The sequence below is a fragment of the Giraffa tippelskirchi genome, chromosome 5 (assembly GCF_054371585.1).
Source record: "Giraffa tippelskirchi isolate mGirTip1 chromosome 5, T2T-mGirTip1v1.2.pri, whole genome shotgun sequence".
In the NCBI taxonomy this organism is placed as follows: domain Eukaryota; kingdom Metazoa; phylum Chordata; class Mammalia; order Artiodactyla; family Giraffidae; genus Giraffa; species Giraffa tippelskirchi.
The window spans coordinates 80024313-80036422 of NC_137279.1; the positions used below are offsets into that span (position 1 = coordinate 80024313).

At 38.9% G+C, this 12110-nt stretch overlaps 1 protein-coding gene and 1 long non-coding RNA gene across 23 annotated transcripts in view; both read right to left on the reverse strand.

Annotated features, from left to right (window-relative positions):
• Window positions 1-12110, reverse strand: part of DCAF6 (DDB1 and CUL4 associated factor 6) — a 174509-nt gene that overhangs the window by 155697 nt on the left and 6702 nt on the right. The gene's annotated exons all lie outside the window — the stretch shown is intronic.
• LOC145505916 (uncharacterized) lies at window positions 4956-9882 on the reverse strand. Its single transcript, XR_014053379.1, has 3 exons — window positions 9583-9882; window positions 7177-7892; window positions 4956-6250 (listed from the first exon to the last, which is right to left on the reverse strand). It is a non-coding gene; the product is annotated as an uncharacterized LOC145505916 (long non-coding RNA).

A 12110-nucleotide genomic window follows, 5' to 3' on the forward strand; every position in this document is an offset into this window, starting at 1 on the left:
AGATGGGAGGGAAGTTCAAAAGGGAGGGGATATATGTATACCTATGGCTGATTCATGTTGAGGTTTGACAGAAAACAGCAAAACTCTGTAAAAGAATTATCCTTCAATAAAAAAATAAATTAAAAAAAGATTGAAGTCATATCAAACATCTTTTCCAAACACAGTGCTATGAGACTAGAAATCAACTATAAAGAGAAAAACTCCAGACACCACAAATACGTGGAAGCTAAACATGCTACTAAACAACCAATGGAATCACTGATGAAATCAAAGAGAAAATAAAAAAATACCTGAAGACAAATGAAAATGGAAACACAACGATCAAAAATTTATAGGACTCAACACAAGTAGTTCTAAGAGGTAAGTTTATAATGATACAAGCCTAACTCAGGAAACAAGAAAAATTCCACACAGCCTAACTTTACACCTAAAAAGATACTAAAGAAAAGAACAAACAAAACCCACAGTTAGCAAAAAGAGCTAATAAATTATAAAATTAATGAAATAAAGACTAAAAAATGAATAGAAAAGATCAATGAAACCAAGAGCTGGTTTGTTGAAAAGACAGACCAAACTGACATACCTTTAACTACATGCACCAAGAAAAAAAGAGACACTCCAAATCAATAAAATCAGAAATGAAAAAGGAGAATACAAAGGATCATAAGAGTTTACTCTGAAAAACTATATAGGAATAAAACAGACAATCTAAAAGAAAAATTCCTAGAAATGTACAATCTCCCAAGATTGAATCAGGAAGAAAAAGAAAACTTGAACAGACCAATTATCAGTAAAGAAATTGAGTCAACAACCAAAAAACTAAGAATTAGCAAATGTCTAGGATCAGACAAAAAACAACACCCAGTTGTGGATGTGACTGGTGATAGAAGCAAGGTCCAATGCTGTAAAGAGCAATATTGCATAGGAAACTGGAACTTTAGGTCCATGAATTAAGGCAAATTGGAAGTGGTCAAATAGGAGATGGCAAGAGTGAACGTTGACATTCTAGGAATCAGCAAACTAAGATGGACTGGAATGGGTGAATTTCACTCAGATGACCATTGTATCTTCTACTGTGGGCAGGAATCCCTTAGAAGAAATGGACTAGCCATCATAGTCAACAAGAGTCCAAAATGCAGTACTTGGTTGCAATCTCAAAAATGACAGAATGATCTCTGTTCGTTTCCAAGGCAAACCATTCAATATCACAGTAAATCCAAGTCTATGCCCCAACCAGTAACGCTGAAGAAGCTGAAGTTGAACAGTTCTCTGAAGACTTACAAGACCTTTTAGAGTTCAGTTCAGTTGCTTAGTCATGTCCAACTCTTTGTGACCCCATGAACTGCAGCACGCTAGGCCTCCCTGTCCATCACCAACTCCCAGAGTCCACCCAAACCCATGTCCATTGAGTGGGTGATGCCATCCCACCATCTCATCCTCTGTCGTCCCCTTTTCCTCCTGCCCTCAAACTACTGCACAATTGCACTCATCTCACATGCTAGTTAAAGTAATGCTCAAAATTCTCAAAGTCAGGCTTCAGCAATACGTGAACTGTGAACTTCCAGATGTTCAAGCTGGTTTTAGAAAAGGCAAAGTCAACAGAGATCAAATTGCAAACATCCGCTGGATCACTGAAAAAGCAAGAGACTTCCAGAAAAACATCTATTTCTGCTTTACTGGCTATGCCAAAGCCTTTGACTGTGTGGATCACCACGAACTGTGGAAAATTCTTAAAGAGATGGGAATACCAGACCACCTGACCTGCCTCCTGAGAAATCTGTATGCAGGTCAGAAAGCAACAGGTAGAACTGCTCATGGAACAACAGACTGGTTCCAAACCGGGAAAGGAGTATGTCAAGGCTGTATATTGTCACCCTGCTTATTTAACTTATATGCAGAGTACATCATGAGAAACTCTAGGCTGGAGAAAGCACAAGCTGGAATCAAGATTGCGGAGAGAAATATCAATAACCTCAGATATGCAGATGACACCACGCTTATGACAGAAAGTGAAGAGGAACTAAAGAGCCCCTTGATGAAAGTGAAAGAGGAGAGTGAAAAAGCTGGCTTAAAGCTCAACATTCAGAAAACTAAGATCATGGCACCCGGTCCCATCACTTCATAGCAAATAGATGGGGAAACAGTGGAAAGTGGCTGACTTTATTTTCCTGGGCTCCAAAAGCACTGCAGATGGTGACTGCAGCCATGAAATTAAAAGACGCTTACTCCTTGGAAGGAAAGTTATGACCAACCTAGACAGCATATTAAAAAGCAGAGACATTAGTTTGTCAACAAAGGTCCGTCTAGTCAAGGCTATGGTTTTTCCAGTAGTCATGTATGGGATGTGAGAGTTGGACTATAAAGAAAGCTGAGCGCCGAAGAATTGATGCTTTTGAACTGTGGTGTTGGAGAAGACTCTTGAGAGTCCCTTGGACTGCAAGAAGATCCTACCAGTCCATCCTAAAGGAGATCAGTCCTGGGTGTTCATTGGAAGGACTGATGTTGAAGATGAAACTCCAATACTTTGGCCACCTGATGCAAAGAGCTGACTTATTTGAAAAGACACTGATGTTGGGAAAGATTGAAGGTAGGAGGAGAAGGCAACGACAGAGGATGAGATGGTTAGATGTCATCACCGACTCAGTGGACATGAATTTGGGTAAATTCCGGAGTTGGTGATGGACAGGGAGGCCTGGCGTGCTGCAATTCATGGGGTCGCAAAGAGTCGGACACAACTGAGCGACTGAACTGAACTGAGAATCAGACAGGTAATGTCCACCATTTAAAAAAGAGCTAATAACCATTCTCAAACTATTCAAAAAAACTAAAGAGGAAAAACTTCTGAACTCATTCTATGAAGCAAGCGGCACACCTAATAAAGACAATACAAAAATAAAAAAAGAAATTATAGGCCCATATGACTGATGAGCACAAAAGCAAAAAATCCTCAACAAAATATTAGCACATCAAACTCAACAACACGTTATAAGGATCATACACCATATTCAAGTTGCATTTATACCAGGAATGCAACCATGATTCAATATCTGCAAATCAATCAATGAGAGGCCAAGCCATGTATCCCAAGTTGACCAGTTCATGCTACCTCAGCCTGAAGAAGGCTCTAGGCTTGCCCATAGTGAGAGCATCACAGCATTCATTCATTTATTGAGTGCCTTCTGAGTGTTGACAATACCAGGAATCAAAGCCTACTCTCTTTCCGAGCCCCTGTTCCCAGCCCTGGATAGGAAAGAGGGTAAGGACCTGGTGGAGATGGGGGATACACCATATTAACCAATTTAAGAATAAAAATCATGTCATCATGTGGTCATCTCCACAGATGCAGAAGAAAACTGTGACTAAATTTAATATTCACTTATGATAAAAAAAAAATACTTCAAAAAATGGGTATAAAGAGAACACACCTCAATGTAATAAAAGCCCACTTCACTGACAAGTTCACAGCTAACATCATACTCAATAGAGGAAACCTAAAAGCATTTCCCCTAAAATCAAGAATGAGACAAGGATGCTCACTCTTGACATTTGTATTCAACATAGGACTGAACATACTAGACAAAGCAATGAGACAAGAAAAATAAAAGGAATCTAAATTAAAAAGAAAGAAGTAAAATCATCACCATTTGCAGATGACATGATACTATACAAAAAAAGTTTTAAAGATGCCATCAAAAAACTCTCAGAATAAATGAATTCAATAAAGTAACGGGACTCAAAATTAATATACAGAAACCCATTATTCCTATACACTCAATGAACTATCAGAGAAAAAAATTAAGACAATCTCATTTACAATTGCATCAAAAAGAATAAAATACTTAGGAATACATCTAACCAAGGAGGTAAAAGACTCACAAAACTATAAAACACTGACAAAAGAAATTGAATATGACACAACTGGAATTATATTGATTTCATGAACTGGAAGAATTAATATCATTAAAATGTTCATACTACCCAAGACAAGCCACAGATTTCATCCAATGACTATCAAAACACAAATGGCATTTTTCACAGAAGAAATAATTTCAAAATTTGTATGGAAACACAAAACATCCCAAATAATCAAAACAATCTTTATTAAGAAGCTAAAGGTATCACACTCTGATTTCAAACTCTACTACAAGCTAATGCAATAACAGTATTGTACTGGCATAAAAACAGATACAGACAATGGAGCAAAACTGAAAACCCAAAAATGAATGCACACATATGTAGCCGATCAGTCTATGACGAAGGAGGCAACACCCTCTTCAATAAATGGTGTGGTAAACTGCGATATTTAAACGGATAACCAACAAAAACCTACTGAATAGCACATGGAAGTCTCTTCAATGTTAAGGGCCAGTCTGGATGGGAGGGGCTTTGGGGGAAGAATGGATGCATATTTCTGTATGGCTGAGTCCCTTCACTGTTCACCTGAAACTATCACAACATTGTTAATTGGCTATACCACCAAACAAAATGTCTTTGGTATTAAAAAAACACTAAAAACATTTTTAAAAGGCAAAAAAAAAAAAAAAATGGAGTAGTAAAATTGGACAGCTACATGCAAAAGCATCAAACTGAACGAACTTTCTCACATCATATGCAAAAATTCAAAATGAATTAAAGACTTACATGTCAGACTTGAAACCATAAAACTTATAGAAGAAAACATAGGCAGTATGCTCTTCAACATCAGTCTTAGTAATTTTCTTATATGCTTCCTCAGCAAGAAAAACAAAAGCAAAAATAAACAGGGTTTCATCAAACTAAAAAGTTTCTGCACAATAAAGAAAACTATCTACAAGACTAAGAGGCCACCAATTGAATGTGAGATTTTTGCAAACAACATATTTTATAAAAGGTTACTATCCAAAATATACCAACAACTCATACAACATAATATCAAGATAAAACCCAGTTACAAAATGAGAAGACTTAAATACACATTTTCTTTTTTTCTTTTAATAGACCCTTTTCCCAAGGAAGACATATAGATGGCCAACTCACACATGAAAAGATGCTCAACATCACTAAACATCAGAGAAATGCAAGTCAAAATCACAATGAGGTATCATCTCACATCTGTCAGAATGGCTATTATTATTAAAAAGATAACAAATAAGTGTGTGAGAGGATGTGAAAGAGAGGAAGCCACACTATTGGTGGGAATGCAAACTGGCACAGTTACTATGGAAAATGAGGTGCAGGTTTCTCAAAAAACTAAAAAGAGGAATACCTTACTACCCAGTGATTTCACTTCTGGGTATCTTCCAGAAGAAAACAAAAGCAGTAACTAAAACAATATATGCTCCTCTGTTTTCTTTGCTGCATTATTTACACTCATCAAGATGTAGAAGGAACCTAACTGACCATCAACACGTATTTTAATGTGGACTACTTTTTGTTCAGTCACTAAGTTCTGTCCAACTCTCTGCAACCCCATGGACTGCGACATGCCAGGCTCCTCTGTCCTCCACTATCCCTTGATGTTTGCTCAAATTCATATCCAACGAGTCAGTGATGCTATGCAACAATAACATCCTCTGTCTCCCCCTTCTCCTTTTGCCCTCATCTTTCCCAGCATCAAAATCTTTTCCAGTGAGTCGGCTCTTTGCATCCTGTGGCCAAAGTATTTGACCTTCAGCTTCAGCATCAGTCCTTCCAATGAATATTCAGAGTTTATTTCTTTTAGGATTGACTGGTTTGATCTCCCTGCTGTCCAAGGGACTCTCAAGAGTCTTCTCCAGCGCCACAGCTCTAAAGCATCAAATCTTCAACACTTAGCCTTCTTCTGGTCCTACTCTCATGTCCATACATGACTACCAGAAAAACCACAGCTTTGACTATACAGACCTGCGTCAACAAAGTGATGTCTCTGCTTTTGAATACTCTGTCTAGGTATATCATAGCTTTTCTTCCAAGGAGTGTCTTTTAATTTCATGGCTGCAGTCACTATCCACAGTGACTTTTGGAAGCCAAGTCTGTCACTGTTTCCATTTTTTACCCATCTATTTGCCATGAAGTGATGGGACTGGATGCCATGATCTTAAGTTTTTTCAATGTTGAGTTTTAAGCAGGCTTTTTCACTTTCCTCTTTCACTTTCATCAAGAGGCTCTTTAGTTCCTCTTTGCTTTCTGCTATTAGAGTGCTATCATCTGTATATCTGAGGCTACTGATATTTCTCCCGGCAATCTTGATTTCAGCATGATTCATCCAGCCCAACATTCCACATGATGTACTCTGCATATAAGTTAAACAAGCAAGGTGACAATATAGAGCCTTGATGTACTCTTCTCAATCTGAAACCAGTTTGTTGTTGCATGTCTGGTTCTAACTGTTGCTTCTTGACCTGTATATAGGTTTCTCAGAAGACAAGTAAGGTGATCTGGTATTTCCATCTCTAAGAATTTCCAGTTTGTTGTGATTCAAACAGTCAAAGGCTGTTTTCATTTCATAGCAATGAAGCAGAAGTAGATGTTTTTCTGGAATTCTCTTGCTTTCTCTATGATCCAACAAATGTTGGCAATTTGATCTCTGGTTCCTCTGCATCTTTGAATCCCAGCTTGTACATCTGGAAGTTCTCAGTTCACATATTGCTGAAGCCTAGCGCGAAGGATTTTGAGCATTACCTTGCTAGCATGTGAAATGAGAGCTAATACAGTATTTTGAACATTCTTTAGCATTGCTATTCTTTTGGACTGAAATGAAAACTGACCTTTTCCAGTCCTTTGGCCACTGCTGAGTTTTCCAAACTTGCTGACATATTGAGTGCATCATATTTTAGGATTTGAAATAGCTCAGCTGGAATTCCATCACCTCCACTAGCTTTGTTCTTAGTAATGCTTCCTAAGGCCCACCTGACTTCACACTCCAGGATGTCTGGCCCTAGGTGAGTGACCACACCATTGTGGTTATCCTGGTCATTAAGACTTTTTTTTGTATAGTTCTTCTGTGTATTCTTGCCACCTCTTCTTAATCTCTTCTGCTTCTCTTAGGTCCTCGCTGTTTCTGTTCTTTATTGTGCCCATCTTGGTATGAAATGTTCCTTTGTTATCTCCAATTTTCTCGAAGAGATCTCTAGTCTTTCCCATTCTATTGTTTTCCTCTAATTCTTTGCATTGTTACTTAAGAAGGCTTTCTTCTATCTCCTCATTATTCTCCGGAACTCTGCATTCAGTTATGTATCTTTGCCTTTCGCTTCACTTCTTTTCTCAGTTCCTTGTAAGACCTCTTCAGACAACCATTTTGCCTTTTTGTATTCCTTTTTCTTGGGGATGGTTTTGGTCACCACCTCCTGTACATTGTTACGAACCTCCGTCTTTAGTTCTTCAGGTACTGTCTACCAGATCTAACTCCTTGAATCTATGTCTCACTTCCACTGTATAACTGTAATGGATTTGACCTAGGTCATATCAAAAGGCCTAGTGGTTTTAGCTACTTTCTTCAGTTCAAGCCTGAATTTTGCAGTAAGGAGCTCAAGATCTGAGCCACAGTCAGCTCCCGGTCTTGCTTTTGCTGACTGTACAAAGCTTCTTCATCTTTGACTGCATAGAATATATATAATCAATCTGATTTGGTATTGACCATCTGGTGATGTCCATGTGTAGAGTCGTCTCTTGTGCTGTTGGAAGAGGCTGTTTGCTATGACCAGAGTGTTCTCTTGGCAAATTTGTTAAGACTTTGCCCTGCTTCATTTGGTACTCCAAGGCCAAACTTGCCTGTTACTCCAGGTATCTCTTGACTTCCTACTTTTCCATTCCAGTGCCCTATGATGAAAAAGACATCTTTTCTGGTGTTAGTTCTAGAAAGTATTGTAGGTCTTTATAGAATCATTCAACTTTAGCTTCTTCAGCATTAGTGGTTGGGGCACAGACTTGGATTACTGTGATGTTGAATGGTCTGTCTTGGAAACAGAGATCATCCTGTAGTTCTTGAGATTGCACCTGAGTACTGCATTTCAGGGAGAAGGCAATGGCACCCCACTCCAGTACTCTTGCCTGGGAAACCCCATGGACAGAGGAGCCTGGTAGGCTGCAGCCCATGGGGTCGCGTAGAGTCAGACACGACTGAGCAACTTCACTTTCACTTTTCACTTTCATGCACTGGAGAAGGAAATGGCAACCCACTCCAGTATTCTTGCCTGGAGAATCCCAGGGACAGCGGAGCCTGGTGGGCTGCCGTCTATGGGGTCGCACAGAGTCGGACACGACTGAAGCGACTTAGCAGCAGCGGCAAATGCATTTCACTCTTTTGCTGACTATGGATACTTCATTTCTTCTAAGGGATTCTTGCCCACAGTAGTAGATATAATGGTCATCTGAATTAAATTCACCCATTCCTGTCCATTTTAGTCACTGATTCCTAAAATGTTTACTCTTTCCATCTTCTGTATGACCACATCCAAGTTATCTTGATTCATGGACATAACATTCCAGGTTCTATGCAATATTGTTCTTTACAGCATCAGACTACTTTCACCACCAGACACATTCAAAACTGAGCGACATTTCCATTTCGGCCCAGCCTCAGTAATATACTGGACACCTACCAGGGCTTCCCTCTTGGCTCAGCCAGTAAACAACCTGCCTACAATGCAGGAGACCTGAGTTCAATCCATGGATCTGGAAGACCCCTGGAGAAGGGAATGGCAACTCACTCCAGCATTCTTGCCTGGAGAATTTCATGGACAGAGGCACCTGGCAGGCTATAATCCATGGGTTTGCAAAGAGTCAGACATGACTGAGTGACTAACACCTTCACCTTCACCAACCTGGGGGGTCTCATCTTCCAGTGTCATACCTTTTTGCCTTTTCACACTGTTCACGGGATTCTCAAGGCAAGAATACTTAAGTGTTGTGCCATTCCCCTCTCCAGTGGACCTTGTTCTGTCACACTTCAATTTAAAATATTAGGTTGGTTCAAAAGTAATTGAGGTTTTGCATCATGGAAGTTTGCTGTTTGATACTGAAATACATTCTTAAATAAATGTGATTTGAAGGTTATGACCAACCTAGATAGCATATTGAAAAGCAGAGACATTACTCTGTCAACAAAGTCCATCTAGTCAAGGCTATGGTTTTTCCAGTAGTCATGTATGGATGTGAGAGTTGGACGGTGAAGAAAGCTGAGCGCCGAAGAATTGATGCTTTTGAATTGTGGTGTTGGTGAAGACTCTTGAGAGTCCCTTGGACTGCAAGAAGATCCAACCAGTCCATCCTAAAGGAGATCAGTCCTGGGTGTTCATTGGAAGGACTGATGTTGAAGCTGAAACTCCAATACTTTGGCCACCTCATGCAAAGAGTTGACTCACTGGAAAAGACCCTAATGCTGGGAAGGGTTGGGGGCAGGAGGAGAAGGGGACGACAGAGGATGAGATGGCTGGATGGCATCACTGACTCAATGGACATGGGTTTGGGTAGATTCCGGGAGTTGGTGATGGACAGGGAGGCCTGGCGTGCTGTGATTCATGGGGTCGCAAAGAGTCAGACACGACTGAGCAACTGAACTGAAATGATGTTACACATTACTTAATGTACATTTCTCGCTTTATGTTGTTTTGCTAATGGCATTACTTGCTGTTTATTTATTTTAGACTAGACCAATGACACTGGACAAAAAGCAAATTTGAGTGATTTTTTTTTTTTTTTTACTCAAGTTCAAAATGGGTCATAAAGCAGTGGAAACAACTCAGAACGTCAACAATGCACTTCACCCAGGAACTGCTAACAAAAATATACATGCGCTACACTACAGTGCAGTGGTGATTCAAGAGATTTTGCAAAGGAGATGAGAGCCTTGAATATGAGAAGCACAGTGATTGGCCACTGGAAGCTGACAATGACCAACTGAGTGGATTATCAAAGCTGATTCTCTTACTACTTCACAAGAAATTGCTGAAGAACCCAATGCCAATCTAAGTGGTGAACCATTTGCATTTGAAGCAAATTGGAAAGGTGAAAAAACTCCATAAGTGGGTGCCTCATGAGCTGACCACAAATCAAAAGTTCATCATTTTGAAGTGTCATCTTCTCTTATTCTATGCAACAACGAACCATTTCTCGATCAGACATGAGGTAGCAAGTGGATTTTATCCGACAACCAGCGATGGTTGGACTGCAGCTCAGTGGTTGGACCAAAAAGCTCCAAAGCACTTCAAAAACCCAAACTTGTACCAAAAAGAGGCCAGGATCACTGTTTGGTGGTCTGCTGCCAGTCTGATCGACTACAGCTTTCTGAATCCTGACGAAACCATTACATCTGAGAAGGATACTCAGCAGATCGATGAGATGTGCCAAAAACTGCACCGCCTACAGCCAACATTGGTTAACAAAAAGGACCCAATTCTTCTCTACTCCAACGTCTAACCAAACCTCGCACAACCAATGCTTCAAAAGTTAATGAATTGGGCTTCCAAGTTTTGCCTCATATGCCATTTTCACCTGACCTCTTGCCAACCAATTAGCACTTCTTCAAGCATCCCAATTTTTTGCAAGGAAAATGCTTCCACAACCAACAGGATGCAGAAAATGCTTTCCAAGAGTCATATTTTTATGCTACAGGATTAAACAAACTTATTTCTCATCGGCAAAACTGTGTTGATTGTAATGGTTCCTATTTTGATTAATAAAGATGTGCTGAGACTTTGGACTGAAACAACAATTACACTTGCCCTAAAACTTCAATTTTTAAAAATTAGAAAAAAATATAAAGATAGTAAAAAGGAAAAGCATATGAAGAGATGTTCAACTCAGCCTTTAGGGAAATTATGACTTTAAACCACGATCTATTACTACATACTTATTAGAATTACTAAATAAAAAACAACAGCAACACCAAATGCTGGTGATGATGCAGAGAAAATAGATTACTCATACATGGGTGATGGGAACATAAAATGGTTCAGCCATACTGGAAAAAAATATGGCAGTTTCTTACAAAAGTAAACAATGTGCTTATCATATAGTGCAATAACTACAATTCTTGGGCATTTATCCCAGAAATGAAAATTTATGTTCATACAAAAACCTGTATATGGATATTCTTAACAGCTCTCTAATAGTCAAAACCTGGAAACAATATACAAACATCAGTCAACAAATGAATGATTAGTCGTATATCCATATCATGAAATAATAATCGACAATAGAAAGAAATAAACTATTGATACACACAATTTGGATGGATCTTAATGCAATTATGTGCAAAGTGAAAACTCAATCTCAAAAGTTTACATGCTGTCATTTACAACATTTGTTACTGTTTAGTCACCAAGTCAGGTTTGATTCTTTGCAACCCCGTGAACTATAGCCCGCCAGGCTCCTCTGTCCATGAGATTTCCCAGGTAAGAATACTGGAGTGGGTTACCATTTCCTTCTCTACAGGATCTTCCCAAACCCAGGGATTGAACCCATGTCTCCTGTATTGACAGGCAGATTCTTTACCACTGAGCCACCGGGGACGTCCCCAATTTATAATATTATATAACATCATGTTATTTATATAACATTCTTGAAATGACAAAATTATAGAAATAGAGATTAGTAGTTACCAGGGGATAGCAGTCAGGAGAAAAGGATGTAGCTGTGATTAAAAATGGTATCACAAAGAATTATTGTGATAGAACTGTTCCATGTCTTAAATATGCTGGTAACCACTTTAATCTAGTAACATTAATTGACAATTTATTAAATTAATTAAAACCAATGTTAAAATTGCATGGTAGAAAATACACAAATGCACACATAAAACTGGGGAAATGGGAATAAGATTTCTCGATCTATGTCAATTTCAAGATTGTGATACATTAATGTATCAATAGCTGTACAAGATATTACCATTGGGGAATTGATTGAAGGGTGTATGGGATCTCTTTGTATTATTTCTAACAACTGCATATGGATCTACAGTTATCTCAAAATTAGAAGTACCAAACAAAACAAAACCTTCCCACAAAGAAAACTCCAAGCTCAGATGGCTTCAATGATGAAATCTATCAAACATTTAAGGAAAAAGTAATTTCAAATCTACACAAACTCTTCAGAAAAAAAGAACACATTCAACTCATTTATGAGGCCAGCATTATTTGGACACTCAAATCAAG